At 36.3% G+C, this 22,808-nt stretch overlaps 1 long non-coding RNA gene across 3 annotated transcripts in view; it reads right to left on the minus strand.

The window, feature by feature from the left end:
• LOC109493426 overlaps nt 1–22,808 on the minus strand; it is a 530,781-nt gene that overhangs the window by 266,974 nt on the left and 240,999 nt on the right. For all 3 annotated transcript variants that reach the window (XR_006588306.1, XR_006588307.1, XR_006588309.1), the window contains exon 2: nt 1,702–1,776. This is a non-coding gene — a long non-coding RNA (uncharacterized LOC109493426). The remainder of the gene's footprint in view (nt 1–1,701; nt 1,777–22,808) is intronic.

The raw sequence follows: 22,808 nt of genomic DNA on the forward strand, positions 1-22,808 counted from the left end.
TTTCCCACGTTGTCTCTTTTAATTATAGAATTGTTACAATAGCTATGTTTTATGAATGTGTGTGTATAAGAGGAATGGCAGTTGTATGATTGTTGTGTGTTTATAGGCAAAGAAACAAACAAACAAACAAAACAACCTTACTTTGACATTGCGTCAATTACAGTGCTGGCCAAAAGTTGCCCACTGAACCACAGAAGGGTGGAGAGAATAGAATGGTTATGAATATGTGAAAAAAAAGAAAAAAGCAATTAAGAGATGAAAAGATTGAAGCAGGGGTACCATCCCTAAACCTCAAGAAGCAAGATTAGGAAACAATAACTACAATCAGAGGGTAGCTGTAGGAAAAATGCATCACAGCAAGAACTGCCTCTTTCAAAAGAGAGACACAGCAAAACTGAAACCATGAAGGAAAAGACATGGGATAAAAGTCCCAAATTTACTGTGTTCTTGTTCTCCAGTGATCTACCATTGGCTTCCCACTGGCCAGACTCAACCAGAGGTCTAAAGGCAAGAAAGCCCATTGAGGTAAACCTCCTGCAATTCAGAACAGGGAAGAGACAGAGGAGATCGCAAAAGAAAAATATCTAGCACAACTATTTAGATTTTTCTTACATTATTAATTCATTGATTTTTGTCTTATCCTACAATATTCTTCATGCATCTCTGTACAAAAAAATGTCTTTTCATCCCAATACAAAATTTATTCTATTATTTTAAGATTAAAGTCCTCAATGGAACCCTTTCATATGATCACAGCCCACAAGAAACCCATATGATTTAAAATATGGATAGAAAATGTTCAAATACCTTTTATAACTTTATCTTAAGTAGATACAATAATTTGATGAATAGGGATGGAAAGTATCATGATCCTCATTTAGAAATGGGAAGAATAAAATTAAGGTAGTTAACTGACTTGTCGGAGATGAAAGCAATGATAAGAATATAAATCTCTCCGTTTTCCTTTTTCCGCTTTCTTAAAGTCTCCTAACAAGAACCATAGCACAAGGCTGGAAAGGCCTTTATAAGCATACTCAGAGAAGCATTATTTGGATAATAGGAACTTAATCTATATTGAATTATTTCATATACTCAAGCGTTTGTTCATTTAACAAATGTGGATTGCTTATAGGAACTATACATGCAAGGCCACAAGGGGGCTACTGTGATAGAAACAAGAGAAGGCAACAGAGACATGAATGCCGAAACACACTAGGGTCTATGATAAGTAAACATTTTACCCATATCACCTCTATATATCATGTCACAAGACATGGCGTTTACTCTCAGAGGGTATGTGATATAATCGGAAGTGCAAAGTCACTTACCCGAAAGATGGGTGATGAAAAGATGGGGCCAAGGAACTTCTTGGCTACTTCACCAAAAGAGACAAGTGATATGGGCCTTTATTTTGTGGATATTTCAAGTCACTGAAGACTTTGGGCTGGAGACTTTAGACTTTGAGTCAAGCTCAAAGCTTTTTACACAGAAGTAGATGGAGATGGGTCACCTCTTTTGGGTACCTGTACTTGGAAATTCCCAGGGTTTACTACAAGGTCCTCCTCAGTCCTTCCTCTGTGTTTTTGTTTTGTTTTGTTTTGTCTTGCTTTGTTTTGTTTTGTTTTCTTTTATCATGTTGGGTTGTATGTGTATGTATGTTTTTATTGACAAGAATCTCACCCAGTTTTAGGTTTTGCTTACCAGATATGCGGTAGTGATGTTTCTCACAGATCCATGTCTGCTGTCTCCAGATCTGGTCAACTGCCAATATCCACTCTAGTTTTTCAAAATAATTTCAAATCAGTATGTGCAAAATACATTCATACATGCATATATAAAATATGACTCCCTTCTAGATATGCTCCTTTTCTATCTATCACTTATTCATCATCTCTGTCAAGCGAAATTTATAATCCAGGAACCAAGAATCCTCCTAGATATCTCACCTGTATTGCCAGTTATATCCAACTCATCGCCAAATTTGCTTCAAGTAGTGGTTGTCTTATTAATCCCTACTCTTCACTATCTCTGTGACCTACCAAAGCTTCTTCTGCTAGTCTTAGGATGGTTTCTCATCACATGATTTCAAAATTTCGTTGCCCTTCATGTAGCCTTAAATCCTCAGTGCTACAAAAAATAAAGAAGGGGACAGCAACCAATGGAAGTCATTTTATATAAAAAAGCAATCTTTTTGTTTTCAAACAGTAATGGAATTTATTTGAAATTAAATATCTGTCTGAGCAATAAGAATATGTATGTCCTGATGATTTACCTACTGAGGCAGGAGCTGTGCTGTGTCAAAGAGTTCACAGAGGATTCTAACTCATCTTCTAAAGACAGAAAAATAATAGATCACAGAGACCTAATTTTTCTTCTTTCTTTTTTGTAGTGTCAAAAGCCACTAGTATATTATGGAAAAAAATTCTTAAAAATCTTACTATCAGTGACTAATATCTTTAAACCTGTCATTATCACAATACTTGTCTTCACATAGCATTGCAAAAGAACTGTGCTAAGTTTCTCCCCTGGAAAATATTGTCTGTAATTCCCAAAAACACATTTACCAGAAGTGTATCTGGGGTTGATCAGCAGACCTCATTTTAGGTTCTGATAGGAAGTTCTATGATCAATCAGTGGGTGTTTGTCTGACCCTGTGGAAATGGCTTTTCTCTCTCTTATACTAGAATGGTATAATTCTACCCACAGTTAATTGGTATTTCATAATACAATTAAAATTGAAAGAAATTGAAAACCTCTTACAGTGTTGATCTGAAGAGGAATGTTATTCAATGATATTTTGCTATGAATGGGGAATAAAATGAATTCATGGTGATCAGTTCAGAATGGGGAAATTAGTTAACATTAAAGGAAAGTTCTAAATCTTGCATGAAATAACCTGGTTTATTATAAACCTAAATGTCTGTCTTGTTGAATTGAGCTCTCTGAATAGGTATCTCAGGAGCCTTTTGAATTGCCAGAACTGAAACTCATAAACATTCATTAATAGAATACTTTGGGTAATATTTTTCCCTTTTCCAAAACATTGTAGTTTCTGTAAAAAAAACATTTTGCCATATCAGAAAGATAAATCCTAATAGTGGAAGCAATTAAGGAGAGTAGAGAAATACAGGTTTTTAAAAGTTATCTCTATTTACCAACTGATAAAGAAGTAATAGAAGAGCTTTGTGAGGGGTTTGTGGCATTTGTAGTCTCTCAGGATAAAGAAGAGCAGTCTGGCAATTGTTTTTTCTTTCCCTTTTTAATTCCACTTTTGTCTTTCTGATCGAAACTAAATCTAGAACTGTAAGTTCCAATACATTAGAAATGTTAACCTAAGACTTGAACACATTTGTTAAGAGAAACTGTTCATGCTTCATCACTGTTGAACACTTCCAAAAAAAAAACTTGTAGAATTTCAGAAAGAGATCCATTTGGCCATGGCAAATAGAGGCTTTGGTTATTAGTGGTTTAACATTAGCCTTTATAAGTCTCCCACAGATATAGGTAATTTGTAGACTAGCTAGACTGACTGTGGTCCTATAGCCTATTTCAGTGCTTCCCAGATTAGATCCACATAAGGGGACATGAAATAGAACTTTCATGGGATTAAGAGACTCACTAATGAGCAAATGATTTACATTTATGGTAGAGCTGGGGCTAGAACCTGCTTCTCTGAAACACAGTCCTCAAGTGTTCCTACTACCTACTATTCCTTGCTAATAGACACCATTCATTCTTTCATTCAGTGAGTAGTGACTGGTGTCAGTGTGTGGCCCTTTCCAAAAGGCAAAGGGTATGGCAATGACAAAGCTCATAACACCCCAGTGTTCCTAATGCTTGCACTCTCAACAGCGGAGGTAAGTAAAATAGGTAGTGTAAGTTCTGTAAATTTTGAGCATAAATTCTGGTAGATAGTATATGCTAAAGAGAAAAATGTGATTAATTGGGAAGGGGGATTGAGAGTTTGGGGCAATGAAATTTTAAACAGAGTATTCACAGAAGGCCTCAGAAAACGATGGCATTCAAATGAAGACTTGAAGTCGGTGATGTACAAACTTTGGGAATAACTGTGAAACAGAGTCTAGGTTGAGGGAGAAAGTCTCTGAGACAAGAATGTGCCTGATACATATCAAGAATAGCAAGATGCCCAGTGTAGCTGGGGGGTTTGGTCAGAAAGGGAAATGGAAGAGCGTTCTCATAGTCTTGTAAAAGGACATTTGTTGTACTCAGCGTAAAAGGAGATGCCACAGGAATATGTGCTTTGGACAGAGAATGACGTGATCAGACTATGTTTTAATGTGATCATTCTATACACAGTTTTGAGAATAGACTCAAGAGAGACAAGGGAAAAAAAAAAAACAGGATGCCTAGGTTAGAAGTAATCACAAGAAACTGGTTTGATTGGTTTGATGAGATTTGGAAGAAGGAAGTGGCCAGGGGAAATTGAATACTGGATACATTTTTAAAGCACCAGAGTTTGCTGAATCATTGAATGTGGGATATGAAACAAGGAAAGGAGAAACAATTACTTCAAGATTTTTGACTGAGTACCTGGAAGGATGGAGTTGCTATGAACTGAGATGGAAAGACTGTAGAAAGAGTAACTTTAGGGTGGCAGAACGGCAGTCCAGACTTGTACATGTTAAATTTGAAATATCTCTTCAACTTGAGGAGGAACTGTGAAAGCGGATTTGGATACACATGTTTGGCATTCATAGGAGAGATTAGGCTAGAAATATAATTTGTAAGTTGTGCTAGGTAAACAGTGTTCCTCTGAAATTCCTGTCCTTCCTGGAATCTCAGAATATGACTTTATTTGAAAATAGCGTCGTTGCAGATGTAGTTAATATGAGGTCATACTGGAGTAGAGTGGAATCTTCATCTAAACAACTTGTGTCCTCACAAGAAGAAAAGATACAGACATATAAGGAGAATGCCATGTTACACAGGGACAGAGACTGAGTGATGCATCTATAAGCCAAGGAACACCAAGGATTGCCAGCGACACTGAAGTGAAGGGAAAGGCATAGAACGGATTTTCCCCTAGAGTCTTCAGGTAGAGCACGGCCCTGCCAACACTTTGATTTCAGGCTTCTAGCTCAAAGAGCTGTGAGAGAATAAATTTCTGTTGTTTAAACTACCTAATTTATGGTGCTTTATTACAGAAGCCCTGAAAACTAATACATAAGTCATCAGTGTACAACAGTTATTTAAAGTCAAGAGACTAGATGAGATTCCCCAAGGAAGTAAATATAGTTAGAGAAAAGGTAAAGTCCAGTATTTGAACCTTGGGTAACACTAGCTTTTAGAGGTCAGGGAGATGAGGAAAAAACAGAAAAAAAAAAAAACAGACTAAGACATAGCCAGTGTATTAGGAGAAAACCAAGGAGAGGTGAGATCCTGGAACTCAAATGGAGAAAGTGTATCAGAAGAAAGAAATGTGTTGGGGTGCCTGGGTGGCACAACTGACTGGTTGAGCAACCATCTTCAGCTCAGGTCATGATCTCATGGTATAGTTTGTGAGTTTGAACCCCATATCAGGCTGGCTGCTGTCAGTGTGGAGCCTGCTTTGGATCCTCTGTCCCCCTCTCTCTCTACCCCTTCCCCTGGCACTCTCTCTGAAAAATAAATACTTAAAACAAAAGGGAGAAATAAATGTGTTAAATGCTACAAATAGAGAAAGCAAAATGAAAATTGATCATTTAGTAATGTAGCAGTCACTGGTAACCTTGACATTGAGTTAAGTCATCATGTTAAAAATTACCATGACACAATTATTTTTTTAATTTCCAAAGATAATGATTTATACAATCTGATATAATTTCCAAGTAGATAGCTAACTGACAGAGACGATAAGATGGGAAATGCAAGATGTAGTGATATTTTCATTAAAAAACAAACTTAATTCAAGTTAAGGTGAGGAATCCATAACTGACTATAGTACTCACAAAAAGAAGTAAGGTTGAGAAAATACCCTAAAAACCTTCCACTATTTCATAAGTTTGTATTTTTAGAGGGAGCTTATCTATATTTTTGGCTGCCCCACTTCTCCTTTTGCTATAAAATAGAGGAGAAAACAAAAACAAAAGGAGAAAAAAACAAAGAAAGCCACAAATACAAAAGAAGGCAAGAAAGTGAGACTCATATGGGACCGTTCTCTTTGTTGTCCCCATGTGAGAACTGTCGATGATAGAATGCAGAACACCAAGGAGACGTCTTTGTCAACAGCACTGATGTTCCTCACTGTAATTCTTTGCTTTGAAACCAATCTGCAATTCTCCTGACACCAGTTTTCAATTTATGACCCCAGGTGGGTTGTTCTCTGAGGAAGGCCAGTCTATATATGCAGCAGCTGAAATAACTAGTTGGGGCTAGTTAATGAAACTGAGAATGTCATGGGCTGGTTAATATTCATACATTTGAAAGTGAGCATCTCTGTTTAACCCGAGGGCTATATTTCATTAGATTTATGCACTGTAATGCAATACCTGAACGCTGAGTGAAACTGGTATTGTTTTGTTAAATACTTGCAGTTTTCATTTATGATTCAGATGAAAATCTGCCCATCTTTGGCATATGCAAACCTGTTCTCTTAGCTACTAAGATTTTTCTTATTGTGGTCACTGTGTCTTAATGCAGTAACGTAGATGATTCACTTGGATATTAGAATAAGACTTTTTTTTTCCTCCTCCACAAGAGCTAATACGGCTCTTTGTCAAAAGTCTTAGGCATTTGTAACAACTAAAGTCATGATTGCAACAGGGTCCGCAGACATATATTTCTGTCTGTGGCATCCAGGATGATGGGGGCAGCCCATGTGTCCAGGTAAGAAAAATTAGATTAGCGGAGGATGGAACACATATTGCAGGTTAAGGTAGGTGAGGAATGTAGTCCTTGTTATTTTGTTAGACAGAGACATATTGAATGTCTTTGTAAGCAAGAAGAGTCCAGAAGGGTGGATCTCAGATTTGGACTGCAATGGAATCAAGTGTGGATCCTATTAAAAAACACTAATGTCTAAAGTCTTCCAAGCCCCTAGGCCTACTAAGTTAGAATACATGGCAGTACATCTCATATATCTGTACCAGAAGTAAGATGGTGCAGACAATAAGACCCTTCAGGAAACATTAAGTAGTTCCGGGGGTGAACTGGCAATAGTTTTTGCCTGTGTCTACTATGTTTAATAGCCACTCTCAGGTTTATTATTTCACCTTTCTTGTTGAAGACTGGAAAGATTAAAGAGTCCTTCAAGTGAATCCTGTCACTTTTTGAGCTAAAGAAAGATGTGGGGGAGTTAAAGAATGGGTGACAAAACTGTCATTCCCAGAGATTCTGTGCACACACATATATTTACAAGGCTCTATTACAAAATACACTTTTCAGACACTGACTACGTACAATCCCACAAACAGTTTGATAATCCAAATTACACATTAGTTCATTTCAGATTAGGCAGAGTACTACAATTTTAAAATCAGTTTATCAGTTCACGAGGCACTTGGGTGGCTCAGTCAGTTGACCGTAGGACCCTTGACTTCGTCTCAGGTCATGATCTCCCAGTTTGTGAGATTGAGCTCCACATCAAGGCACCACACTGACAACACGGAACCTGCTTGGGATTCTCTCTCTCCCTCTGTCTCTGCCGCTCCCCTGCTCGTGCAGGGCACATACACTCTCTCTTGCTCTCTCATTCTCTCAAATAATACACGTTAAAAAAAATAAAAATAATAAAAATCACTTTATCAGTTCACCTTTGTTTACCCTAAGGTTTCCAGTATTTATTTGTAACGATCTTTTTTCTACATGTCTTCAGCACAGTTTGGAAAATGACATCTTTGGTGGAATTTCTGTTCTATGAACTTGTTTTAAACATTTGACTGTTGATTTATTAACCTACCTTATATTTGTTAGTTTTTGAGTAAAATTCTCCAGTTGAAAATACTAAGGCAGGTGCCTCCAAGTTAAATGCACACAGGGTTCAAGAAAGTAATGAAAGATGTAAACTGAGGTGTCTGAAAGTCAATTGGTGGTGTCTATGGGGAAACGAAGAATTGCTTGTCTACAGGTACATAGTCTTTTTCTAACAACACCAATGCTTGCTCCTTCTTCCCTTGCTTCCTTCCTTCCTTCCTCCCTCCCTTCCTCCCTTCTCTTTCTTATGTATATATCTGTTAGTCTATCTACTCATCTACCTGTCTTGAGAAAGAGAGAATTTACTAACACAATTCAGGCCATGGGCCTTCATTTTCAAACCCTATTTTAAATCAATCTTGTCATCAAGGCTAAGAATTCCAATATGTTTTTCTTGATGGCATTCAACTGCCTGTTTATTAACAATTTTCATGAAAGAAGATGAAAAGTATTGTAAATAATGGATAAGCCATAAAGATCTATCCTAACTACATTACATGACAAAATGATTTTTATATTTTATGTTTACTTAATGTAGTAATACTGATATATGCTGATATATCCAAAATGTCTACTTCCCTATGGGAAAACAGAACAAGCAAGGTAAAGAAAACTTTCAAAACCTGAGGCTATGAGACTATGTACTCAAACCCCATAATTAAAATATGCTCATTGGATCCCCATAGACAGTAAGTGTAACAAACTCAAATAAGATGTCCCTAGAACTTATGCAGATCTAAAGAAAGATCGGCTTCAATTTCTTCCATTGTTTAAATATTTAAATATCAGGTCTTACACAAATAGAAAGTAGAAGCTGACCCAAGAGTCAGAGGGAGCTGGTGGCTTCCGATACCTCGAGGTCATGGGGCAAGGAAACAGTAGGCACTTGACAGGAAGTGAGAAAAAAAAAAATAGAAATAAATACATTTGTCAACTGTGTAATTGGGTGTGGGGGGAGGGAAGTTGGGGAGGAAATAAAAGCCGGCAGCTGTGGCAAGTCTTCCTACATGGGGAAAATAGGATCTGGGAGGTAAGGTGTCACAAAAATAATTAGAAGACAAAAGCCTTCTTCTGTGCAGTGGAGCATCTCCAGCCCTTTCTGGTCCAGTGGAAGCAAGAGAAGTCAATATACCCACACTCCATTTGTTTTCAGCTTTTTTTGGTGTTTTTATTTTGAAAATGTAATTCCATTAGCATGTGCCTTTGAAAAATCAGTAGGACAGTTGAGAAGAAACTTCACTTCCAAGAAATGTGCCCATTCCAGCATTTACATTCTTGGGTCTTTAAGTGTCACATCTCAGAGGACTAGGTTTAACCAGTTTAGCCTATACTGCATTGTTCAGTGGGGAACACAACATGCTGAAAGGAAGCTCTTAAAAAAATGGTAACAATTTGGTCAAAGCCCTTGTAAAATTTTTAAAGACTTTTTTTTTTTTAAAGAGTAACTTTAGGTTGACAACAAAATTAAGAGGATGGTACGGAAATTACTCACATAATTCTGACCCCCATACAGGCAGTCTCCCCTATTAACATCCCCTACAATGGTACTTTTATTTCTTAACCAAGGATGACTTACATTGACACATCAAGATCACCCAAAGTCCGTAGTTTACATTACCATTTACTCTTGGCTTTGTTTATTCTACGAGTTTAAACAAATGTATAATGGCATGTATCCATCACTATAACACCATGCAGAGTATTTTCACAGCCCTAAACATTTTCTGTGCCCCACCTAGTCATCTCTCCCCCAACTTCAACTCCTGGCAACCACTGATCTTTCTACAGTTTCTACTGTTTCCACAACTTTGCCTTTCCAAGAATATTAAGAGTTGGAATTACACAATATGTAGCCTTTCCAACTGGCTTCTTCCACCTAGTAATATGCATTTAAATTTCCTCCATGTCTTTTCACAGTTCTTTAGCTTTATAAGAAATTGCCAAACTCTCTTCAGAAACAGCCAGACCATTTTGCATTCCCACCAGCAAAGAATGAGAATTCTTGTTGCTCCACATCCTCATAAGCATTTGGTATTGTCAGTGTTCCAGATTTTGGCCATACTGATGGGCATGTAGTAATATCTTGTTGTTTTGACTTGCATTTCCCTGATAACATATGATGTGGAACACATTGTCATGTGCTTTTTGAGCATCTGTAATGTTGGTGAGGTGTCTGTTCAGGACTTTGGCAAATCTGGTAATCAAGTTGTTTTCTTATTGTTGAGGTTTAAAGTTTCTTATTATATTTTGGATAATAGTCTTTTATCAGATGTATCCTTCACTCAAAGGTGTTAATTAGCTTATCTATATTTCTTTCATGGATCATGACTTTGTTGTTGTATCTAAAACATCATTACCATATCCAAAGCCACCTCTGTTTTCTCCTATGTTATCTTCCAGTTTTATAGTTCTGCATTTCACAGTTAGACTTGTGATCCATTTTGAGTTAATTTTTGTGAAGGGTATAATGTCTGTATCTGAAATCAATATTTTCATTGTGAATGTCCAGTTGTTCCATTACCATTTGTTGAAAAGATTATTTTTGCTCTTATTGTAGTGTGTTTCCTCCTTCGTCAAAGATTAGTTAACTATATTTATCTGGTTCTATTTCTAGGCACTCTATCCAGTTCCACTGATCTATTTGTCTAGTTTTCACTAATACAATACTGTCTTGATTCCTGTAGCTTTATAGTAATAGTCTTGAAGTCAGGTACTATCAATCTTCCGAATCTGTTTTTCTCCTTCAATATTCTGTGGGCCAGTCTGGGTCTTTTCCTTCTTCATACAAACTTCAGAATCAGTTTGCCAATATCCACAAAATAGCTTTCTGGGATATTGATTGGGATTGCATTGATTAATTTGGGAAAAACTGACATCTTGACTATAGTGAGTCTTCTTATCCATGAACATGGAATATTTCTCCATTTTAGTTCTTTTATTTCATTCATCAGAGTTTTGTAATTTTCCTCATATAGATCAAGTTAGATTTATACCTAAATATTTCATTTTGGGGGTTGCTAATGTAATGGTATTACATTTTTAGTTTCAAATTCCACTTGTTAATTGTTGGTGTATAGGAAATGATTGACTTTTGTACATTAATCTTGTATCCTGAAATCTTTCTATAATTGCTTATTACTTTCAGGAGGTATTTTGTTGTTGTTGTTGATTCTTTAATATTTTCTACATAAATAATAATGTCATCTGTGAACAATGAGAATTTATTTTTTCTATCTCAATATACTTACCTTTTAGTTCCTTAACTTTTCTTATCACGTTGGCTAGATCTTCCAGTATGATGTTGAAAAAAAGTGGTGAGAGGGAAGAATTCTATAGTCCTAAGATTAGGTCAAGTCTTTTAGCGAGTTTATGCTTCTGGTCTGTGCACATCACAAATGTTTCTCGGGTTTTTTTCTGACCCCCCCCAACACCTCGACCCTAAGGTGGGACAGGACAGCTCGAGTTTGGTATGTCCTTTTTCCCATGTGGAAGACTAAACTGACTTGTTGGTTATCTCTCTTCCCTCAGGTCAGTCTCATAAAATAATCCAGCAGGTTAAGTTCTGATTAACTAGTTTCACCTGAAGGTAGATCTTGTTAAGAACAGAGTGCTCTGGTGTATTTCAAAATGGTTCTCTTTCCGAAAGAGATGAGTAGGCTTTCTTTGATATTTACTGTGGAAATCTGATCAAGCTCCTGGGGATAAATCTCACACTATTGTGGCAGCATCCCTATGATTGGGTTCCTCTAGAATATTTTTAATGTTTCTTATTTATTTATTTTGAGAAAGAGAACGAGTGAGGGAGGGACAGAGAGAGAAGAAAGAGAGAATCCCAAGCAGGCTCCAACCCATCACAGAGCTTGATGCGTGGCTTGATCTCACAACCATGAAATAATGACCTGAGCCAAAATTAAGAGTCGAATGCTCAACCAATTGAGCCCCCAGGCCCCACCCCAACCCTAGAATTTTTAACTCAGTTGTCCACAATGAGTCTGCAGCAATTTCTAAATTATAGTTCAGGTTTCCCTACCCAACGCTTATTTTTGTAGTGGTTCATATTTGCGACTCTCTATATGCACCTGCTTATCTCTCCAATTTGAAGGCAGAAGTCTGCCCTATGTTCTCCCCTCTTTGTGGATTGAAAAAGAGTTGATTTTTCAGTCTACTCAGCTTTTTACTTGTTGTTAGCATAACATGTCAACTTCCAAGCTCTTTATATATGGAACCAGAGTCTCAAGCCCATCTGATTTCTTTTTAAATCAAGCACATATTGATAATAGACTCTTTGCAACATGACAAATTATTCTGGATGGGGAGAAGCATCTTGAGTCCTGTAGAGGCTTCACACATAAAATAATTAGGGTTGTAAAAAGATACGCAAAATGTTATGTAGAATTGACACTGAGCTACAGTTACATATGTGACACCACTGGTGTTTGAATTAAAATGATGATATATACATAAGAATGATCACAATGTTTTGGTTATACCTGATACAGTTTAAGGTAATAAAGTGGGTATAATTGTGTCCACGGTCCCATATTGCATGTATATCCAAAGTTCCCCTCCTTATTTTCTTTTTGTATTACTTCTCCTTGGAAATCTTGAAAGCCAAAATATCTGACATCTGGGTTATTTTAATGTCTGACAACTAAGTCATGAGATACAACAGAATAAATCATCAAATGTTTTATAACATTAGATTAACTGATTATAAGGGAAGCTCTTCTGATCATTATATATTATTTAGTCTGTCCTCAATGCATCTCTTTAGCACACAAAGGGAGGCTATTTGTTTAAATTGGGTAAATTACATGGATAGAGTAGACAGGTAATATAAATTGCCAATTTGAGATATCTCTATAATGTCCAAGAAGTGAAATTACTCCAGTGCTGTCTGTGCACAAGAATAGGTCCTTAGATCCAAAGTCCCAGTGTCTTATTCCATTTGGGTTGCTGTGATAAGGTACCACAGACTGGGTAACTTAAACAACAAAAATTTATTTCTCACAGGTATGGAGGCTGGAAGTCCAAGATCAGGATGCCAGTATGGTTGGCTTCTGTTGAGAGCCCTCTTCTGGGCTGTAGACTTCTCCTTTTGTCCTGTCATGATAAAAGCAAGCAAGCTAGCTTTCTGGTATCTTCTTATAGGGGCACTAATCCTACTCATGACTGCTCCATCCTCATGACCTAATTAGTTGCCAAAGGCCCATCCTCTAAGTCTCATTACATTAAAGGTTAGGGATTTCAACATGAATTTTGGTGGGAAACAGATATACAGTCCATTAACACCCACATATCCTAGGAAAAGCTATGTGAATAGCATAGCCATGCTTATATTGAAAAGCTAATTGTATTTGTTTTGGGGTCTTCAGAGGTTCTTTTTAATAAAGTTTGTGCTTTTATCATAGGATTAAACATTTTTTCTTCCTTTTGTTTCTAGCACACTAGGCTCTGGAACACTCCCATGAACTTTGAAGCACAGGATACACAGATAATAAAAGTAAGAAATCAGCTTTTAGGTCTTATATCACTTATTTCTACCACAGTGAGAATTAAAACTATTGATTTATTTTCTGAGTTAACGCAAATTGTGATTATTGAAAATATTTGATTGAAAAATGTCCCTGAAAATAGAGATTTCACACATCAAAGAACAAGCAGAAGTGATAATTTTAATAATGCAGAAATATAAAGAAATTGTTGTGCTTTGTGAATTAGAAACAAGTATATATTACAATTTCATGTTAGGTCTCTCTTGGGTATAATCTGTTAGGGAGATCTGTAAATCCTTTGTCCAATAGCAGCCTGATTTTCATTTTACTTTTCCCTTTCTCTTTTTCCTTTTGTTAATGAACTCTTTGAAAAGGAAACAATGGGAAAGGAAAAGATAAAAGAAACTGCAGCTCCATCAATTTTCTCATTGCGTCTCATTAGCTAAGAGACCAGTGTTAGTACCTTTGTGATTTTTGTAGTATTGACTTTAGGCTATTTTCAATTTGTGAAAATAAATTACTTCCTCCATTTCTCTTTGTTTCTTCTGAATAAAAGAATCCTATGGACCCAAGTATGGTAATGGGTTAACAATATTTAAGATACCTTTTACTGATACACATAATAATGTTAGAGATTGGAATAACAGGGTTAAACCACTTTGAAATCTGTCAGTTTTGCTATTTGTACTTTGTCTTATATTTTTAGTTACATACATGTGCAGAATTGCTTTATCTTCATAGAGATTCACTTCCTTTTTTTTTTTCATTCCCTTTAACTTTAGATAATAACCTTCATTATTTATAATAGTTTTAACTTGAACTATATTTTAACTGATATTCATATAAATAACCAGCTTTTTTTTTTTTGGCTAGGACTATATCTAGTATTACTTATCTTATACCTTCACTCTCTGTTCTTCTGATATGTCAAGTTCTAAATGTGTATCTTTATTAACATCATATAGTCAGATTTTTTTGTTTCTAATCTGACAATTATTATATTTTAATGACCAGCTAAAAATATTTATTGCACTTACTGATATGTAGGCATATCTTGGAGATATCGTGGGTTCCATTCTAGGCCACCACAATAAAGCAAATATCACAAATGAAGCAAGTCAAGTGAACTTTTTGTTTTCCCAGTGCATATGAAAGTTATGTTTACACCATACTGTAGTCTTATGTGTGCAATAGCATTCTGTCTAAAAAAATAGTGTGTATATCTTAATTTAAAAATGTTTCATTGCTAAAAAATGCAAACCATCACCTGAGCTTTCCGCAAGTCATAACCTTCTTGCTGGAGGAGGATCTTGCCCTTATGATGTTGATGGCTGCGGACTGATGAAGGTAGTGGCTGCTGAAGGTTGGGTGGCTGTGGCAATTTGTTAAAACAACACAACAGTAAATTTTGCTTCGTCAATTGACCCTTCCTTTCACAAATGATTTCTCTGTAGCATACAATGCTCCTTGATAGCATTTTACCCACAGAATTTCCTTCAAAACTGTAATCAATCCTCTCAAAACCTGAAGCTGCTTTACGAGCTAACCTTTATGTAATGTTCTAAATCCTTTGCTGTCATTTCAACATTCTTCACAGCATATTCACCAGGAGTAGATTCCATCTTAAGAAACGACTTTCTTTACTCATCCAAAAGAAGCATCCCCTCATCCATTAAGTTTTATTGCAAGATTGCAGCAATTCAGTTGCATCTTCAGGCTCCACTTCTTATTCTAGTTTTCTTGCTATTTCTACCACATCTGCAGTTACTTCTTCCACTGAAGTCTTGAACTTCAAAGTCAAGTGAAGTTGGTGAACCCTTCATGGTGAACCCTTCAAAGTCATCCATGAGGGCTGGAATCAGCTTCTTCCAGAGTCCTGTTAATGTTGATATTTTGATATTTTGACCTCTTCCTGTGAATCACTAATGCCCTTCATAACATCTAGAATGCTTTCCAGAAGGTATTCAATTGATTTTGCCCAGATCCATCAGAGGAATTATTATCTATAGCAGCTACAGCCTTACAAAATGTACTTCTTAAATAATAAGACTTAAAAGTAACAAAAAAATACTCCTTGGTCCATGAGCTGAAGAACGGATGTTGTGTTAACAGACATGAAGACAACATTAATACCATTGTACATCTCCATCAGAGCTACTGGATGACTGGTTGCATAGTAAATAAGCAGTAATATTTTGAAAGATGTCTTTTTTTCTGAGTAGTAAGTCCCAACAGTGGGCTTAAAATATTCAGTAAACCATGTGTAACAGATGTGCTGTCATCTAGACTTTGTTGTTCCATTTATAGAGCACAAACAGAGTAAATTTAGCATAATTCTTAAAGGCCATAGGATTTTCAGAAGGGTGAATGATCTTCAACTTAAAGTCATCAGCTGCATTAACCCCTAAAAAGAGAGTCACCCTGCCTTTGGAAACTTTAAAACCAGGCACTAACTTATCCCTACCTATAAAAGTCCTAGATGGCATCTCCTTCCAACATAAGGCTGTTTTGTCTGCACGAAGACCTGCTGTCCACTGAAGTCGTCTCCATTAAGGATCTTAGCTTGATCTGGAGTTGTCTCCATTAAGGATCTTAGCTTGATCTCCTGGATGACCTGTTGCAGCTTCTACATCAGCACTTGCTGCCTCACCTTGCATTTGGATGTTATGGAGATGACTTCCTTCCTTAAACTTCATGTACCAACCCCTTCTAGTTTCATACGTTTCTTCTGCAACTTCATCACCTTTCACTGTGTTTATAAAATTGAAGACAGTTAGGACCTTGGCTTAAAGGAATGCTATGATCAATCTGATCTTCTCATTAGACCATTAAAACTTTCTCTGTATCAGCAATAAGTCTGTTCTGCTTTGTTATCATTTGTGTGTCCACTGGTATAGAATTTTTTCAAAAACTTTTCCTCTGCATTCGTAACTTGGCTGTCTGGTTCAGGAGGCCTAGCTTTTGGTCTATCTCAGTTTTTGACATGCCTTCCTCACTAAGCTTAATCATTGCTAGCTTTTTATTTAAAGTAAGAGATATGTGGGTTTTCACTTCACTTGAAAACTCAGTGGCCACTGTAGGGTTATTAAGTGGCCTAATTTCAAGACGTTGTGTCTCAGGGTACAGGGAGGCCCAAAAGAGGAAGAGAGATGGGTATACGGCTGGCTGGTGGAGCAGTCAGAACACACATAACATTTGTTTTAAGTTCACCATCTTCTATAAGCATGATTCATGGTGCCCCCAAATAATTACAATAGTAACATCAAACATCACTAATCATAGATCACCATAATATATATAATACATAGATCACCATGATATATATAATTATAATATATATAATACTAATACTAATGAATAATACTAATACTAATAATACTAATACTAATACTAATGAAAAAGTTTGAAATATTGCAATAATTATCAAAATGTGACAAAGAGACACAAAAATGAATAAATGCTATTGGAAAAATGGTGTTGATGAACTTGCTCAACACAGCGTTAACACAAATCTTCAATTTATAAGAAAACTCAGTATGTAAAAAGCGTAATAAAGTGAAGCACAATAAATTGAGGTATGCCTGTATTTGGATTTGTTCAAACTAGCTTATTTTGTATCCCCTTATTTCAATTATTTATTTGCTTCTTTATTCTCTTTTGTCTTTAATTTATCACATATTTGCTATTTTATTTTTACTTTCCAGCAATATATAATTTTACATTCTATTTCTTTTATTTTAATGGTTGTCCTTACGTTTTTAGAACATATACTTTCCTTAAGAATGTTGAAAGCTACGTGCGCTTATTCCACTTTATTGAAATAAAGCTCTACATTTGCTGACCTGAAATACATTCCTGACAAACCTTCTTCATTGCTGTCTTTTACTATAAAAATGTTAAAGGTAAATTGTGCACTCATTAAGCAGTTCCTGGATTTAGCCATTAATCAGGTTTCCTGTTTTAGCGGAAATCATTTCTAAGTAGTTCATGACCTTTCTTCCATATCACATGATCCATATGTCAAGTATTAAAAATTCTATCTTGAGAGACTTCTGTAAGATGGTAGCATTGGAATATCCTGAACTCACCTCCTCCCATGAACATAACGACCATATCAACAGGAACATATGAAATATGGATCATTTCCCCCTGATAAAGGTCTGAAAATGAGATGAACTTATTTTCCACAACAAAAAAGACCACATCTAGATGGGTAGGAGGGACAGAGACACAGTCTCTTCCAAAGCCCCACCTCTGGCATGGTGACACACACTAGGGAGGGATCTCACCCAACTGGCACTTCTTCCCAAAGAAAGAGGGGTTTGTGCCCCATATCAGATACCCCAACCTCTGGGATCTGCACTGGAAGGACAAGCCCCCCAAATATCTGGCTTGTAAAACCAATGGGGCCGATGTCCAAGCAACTAAAAGTATAATAGGAAGCTGAGGTTTCCCTTTTAAAGGGCTCACCTATAGTCTCATTTGTCCCAAGACTCAATGAGAAAATAGCAGTTTGAAAACCACTTAGACTATATGCGAGAAGGGTTAATTTCCTAATCTAAAAGCATGTGCGAGAGGGGTGAGGTACAGTTGAAACTCTCCCCAGCAATAGAGGCACTGGAAGATGTTAGTTTTAAACCCCGTACCTACTCTGCTAGCACGGGAAGGTGAGCTGAGACATGGGACCCTTATGCCACTTGTTAAGACTGGTAGGAACTGACCATCATGGCACTATCTCATTTTCTTGCTGAAGCCAAAGAATGATGGCAGTTGCAGTACTCCACCGCCCACCCCAGCCCTGCCGTCATGTCCAGGGCAATCTAGCACAATTGTGGCAATCTCCTGCTTCCTAGCTAAATTCAGTGAGCAAGGGGGGCTGCAACACTCTTGCTCCTTGGCTGGGGCTGGTGAGTCGAGGCACTGTCGTGATCCCAGCCTAAAGCCAGTGTACGCACATAAACAAAGCACTTTCCTGCTGCTTTCCTGAAGCCCGTGGTAGGACACAGTCCAGACATGTTCCTGCTGCCTTTCTGAAGCCAGCAATGTTTCCTTGCACCCTACACTCTCCACCTGCCCAGCTAAAGTCAAAAGGCATATGCGAGCCACACAAAGGACATCCTGTGATCACATGGCCCTGGTGGCCAAGGGAGCTGATGCTCCTGAGCTCCACAGGAATGTAAGAGTTGGTAGGGCAGTTCATAGCAGGCAAGCACCCTTGGGGCAATCAACAGACTACAGACAAAGGCAACTCCAGTTTTCTGTGAGACAGGCCTAGCTTCTTAGCCTGGAGCTTCAGCCTGAGGGGCCTGCATCAGGTTTCCCACACATCTCGAGACTAAGGAGGTAGGCCCCGAGAATGGGGACACCATCTTTGTACCCTGCTACAGTTTGACAAGACCTCCCAGACTTGTCTGGAACCCTGAGTTTGCAACTATTGCTCAGAAGATACCTCCAGATCTCCTGTTCTGGAGGCCAGCAGGTATGACAATTGTGGCCTCACCAGACTGTATATAGTTGCATACTCTGAAAGCTGCCACCTGAGAGTAAGGATTCCAATTAGCCTGAATCTAGGTACTAAATGAGATTCCTCCCCTTGTAACACTGACAGGACCTGGCATTGCCTCAATCAAGGTATCAAGAATAAATCAACTAATTCAGACAATCACAAATATTTGAGAAAAAACAAAAGTTAAGGTGAATGAGAAGTTCCATCATCTATGCAGGAACCACCGCCCCCCCCCCCCCACACACACTTTAAGACTGAGGTAAGTAGCTGTTTGCCTCATGCATAGAAATAAACAGAGAGTCAAGGAAAATGAGGAAACAGGAAAATATGTGGCAAACAAACAACAAGATAAAACATCAGAAAAAGACCTTAATGATACAGAGATAAGTAATCTACCTGATAAGGATTAAAAATAATGGTCGTAAAGACACTCACCAAACTCAGAATGAACACAGTGAGAACTTTAACAAAGAAAACATAAGAAAGTACCAAAGAGAAATCACAGGGCTGATGAATATAGTAACTAAATGGGAAAATTCACTAGGGTGGTTCAATAGCAAACTAGATAAAGCAAATGGATCAGCAAGCTAGAAAACAAAACAATGGGACTCACTTAGAACAAAAAAAGAAAAAAAACAATCTTAAAAAATGCAAATAACTAAAGTGGCCAATAGCATATTATAGGGTCCTCAGAAGGAGAAGAGAGAAAGGGATAGAAAACTTATCTGAAGAAATAATGGCTGAAAATATCCCTAACCCAGGGATAGAACAGACATCCAGGTCCAAGAAGCCCAGAGAGTGCCAAAGAAGATGAATTAAAGGAGATCCACAGCAAAACACAGTATGATTAAAGTGTCAAAATTTAAAGATGAAGAGAGAATCTTAATAGCAGAAAGAGAAAAAACAAATTGTTAAGTACAAAGGAAATCCCATAAGGCTATCAACAGACTTCTCAGCAGAAACTTTGCAGACTAGAATGGAGTGGCATGATATATTTAAAGCATAGAAAAGAAAAAGAACTTTCAAAAAAGAATATTCTACCCAGCAAGGTTATCATTCAGAATTAAAGGAGAGATAGAGTTTTCCAGACAACCAAAGTTAAACAAGTTCATTACTGCTAAACCAGTCTTACAAGAAATGTTAAAGGGACTTTTTAAGCTGAATAGAAATGGCATTAAGTAATACCAAGAAAACATATGAAAGTAAAAATATTACTGGAAAATGTAAATATATAGTAAATGTAGTAGATTAATCACTTATAAAGTTACCATGAAAGTTAAAAATAAAAGTAGTAAAATTAATGAAAACTATAGTAAAGGATACATAAATAAAAAAATGTAAAAATTATATCAAACACATAAAACAGTGGGGGGGGGGAGAAAGAGTAAAACTGTAGTTTTATAATGTGTTAAAATTTAAGTCGCTATCAAGTTAACACAGACTGCTATATACATAGAATAATATATGTGAACCTCCTCATAACCACAAAACAAAAAACTCACTGCAAAACACAAAAAGACCATGAGAAAGAAATCTAAACATAACACTAAAGGAATTCATCGAATCACAAGACAAGAGAGAAAGAAGAAGAAAGGAATAGAGAAGGACTATAAAAACAGCCAGAAAACAATAAGCAAAATGACAACAAACACATATCTATCAATAATTATTTAAATGTAAATAGAGTACCTTCTTTAATCAAAAGGCATAGAGTGACTGAAAGGATAAAAATACACACACACACATATGCATGGAAGACAGACACACATACACAATATACATATACATATACACAAATACACACACTGCTACAAGAGATACACTTCAGAAGGAAGACACACACAGACTGAAAGTGAAAGAATGGAAACAGACACACCATGCAAATGAAAACAAAATGGAAGCTGCTGTTGCTATACTCATATGAGACAAAATAGACTTTAAAACAAAGAATATAGTAAAAGACAAAGAGGAATAGTACATAAATAAGTGGGGCAGTCCAGTAAGAATATATAACATTCATGATTATATATGCACCCAACAAAGGACACCAAAATATATAAGGAAAATATTAACAGACTTAAAAAATTGATAGCAATACAGCAATATTAGGGAAATTTAATATCCCACTTGCATCAGTGAATAAATCATTCAGACAGAAAATCAATAGGGAAACATTGGCCTTAAATGGCATATTAGACCAGATGGAGATAATAGATATATAGAGAGCCTTCCATCCAAAGCAGCAGAATATACATTCTTTTCAAATGCATATGTAATATTATCCAGGATAGATCACATGTTAGGGTACAGAACAAGTCTCAATAAATTCAAAAACACTGAAATCATACCAAGTATCTTTTCTGTCCACTAAGGTATGAAATTAGAAATCGATTACAAAAAGACAGGAAAGACTATAAATACATGGAGATTAAACAACATGTTACTGAAGAACTATTGGGTCATAAAAGAAATCAAAGGAGAAATTAAAAAAATACCTGGAGACAAATAAAAACAGAAATACTACACATCCCAAATCTATGGGATGCTGCAAAATTATTCTAAGTGGGAAGTTCATAGCAATAAGGACTGCCTCAAGAAACAAGAAAAATCTCAAATAAACAATTTTACTTGTACATCTAAAAGAATTAGAAAAAGAACAAATGAAGCCCAAAGTTAAGAGGAAGGAAATAATAAAGACCAGAGATGAAATAAAGACTGAAAAAGCAATAGAAAAGTTCAATGAAATTAAGAGCTGATCTTAGGAAAAGATCAGCTCAAAACAGACAAACTTTTAGCTAGACTCACCAAATAAAAAAGAAGGCTCAAATAAATGCAATCAGAAATGAAAGAGGAGAGGTTACAACTGACAAAACAAAAAGAGAAAGGATCATAAGAGTCATCTATGAACAATTATATGTCAACAAACTGGACAATCTGGAAGAAATGGTTAGCAGAATTTCAACATATGTGAAGCAAACATTGACAGAAAGTAGAAATTTACAATTCCAATGGTAGAAAATTTTTCAAAATAAGAAATTTTAACATTGCTGTCTCAGCAATTGTTAGAACAATTAGACCTTGATACGTGTCAATAAAGACACAAAATAGCTGAAAAACATTATCTGCTCTTTTAGGTAATTGTGTCTCAAACAAAACAAAACAAAACAAAACAAAAAAACTGATATCATACAGAGAATATCCTCCGAGCACAATAGAATTAATGAAGAAATCATGTATAATATGCTGTGTAAGAAACCAACTACAGTATTTAAAAAACTGATCAATGTGTCAGAAAAAAAATGTGTCAGAAAAGAAATCACAAGGAAACTGGAGCATATTTCAAATAAAATGAAATATGTGGAAATTTGTGAGATGCAGCCAAAGCAGTACTTGGAGAAAAATATATAGCCTTAAATATTTATGGAAAGGAAGAAAGGTATAAAGCCAATGACTTAAGATTTCACTTCTAAATGCTAGAAAAAGGACAAAGTAAACCTAAAATACAAAGGAAGAAATAAAAATAACGGCTTAAGTGAGTAACACTTAAAACAAATATACAACAAGAAGTTTAACAAAACAATGAGCTAGGAAACTGAAGTAATTCTGAATTAAAAATAAAAACCAGCACTGTCAGGAACAGTAGAGGATGTTTACTGTAGATGCTACATGTATTTAAAGGATATTATTTTATATTTAAAAAAAATTCAGTACCCACTCAGGATGAAAGTATTCAACAACCTAAGTATAGGGGTATAGAAGAGAATTTCCTCAGTCTGAGCCATGGAATTTGGAAAAAACAAACAAACCTACAACTAACTACAACTGAATTCATACTTAATGGTGAAATATTGAACAATTTTTCCCCTAAAATAAAAAATAAAATAAAACAATTAGTA

This window comes from Felis catus, chromosome D3 (genome assembly GCF_018350175.1).
Source record: "Felis catus isolate Fca126 chromosome D3, F.catus_Fca126_mat1.0, whole genome shotgun sequence".
Lineage (NCBI taxonomy): Eukaryota > Metazoa > Chordata > Mammalia > Carnivora > Felidae > Felis > Felis catus.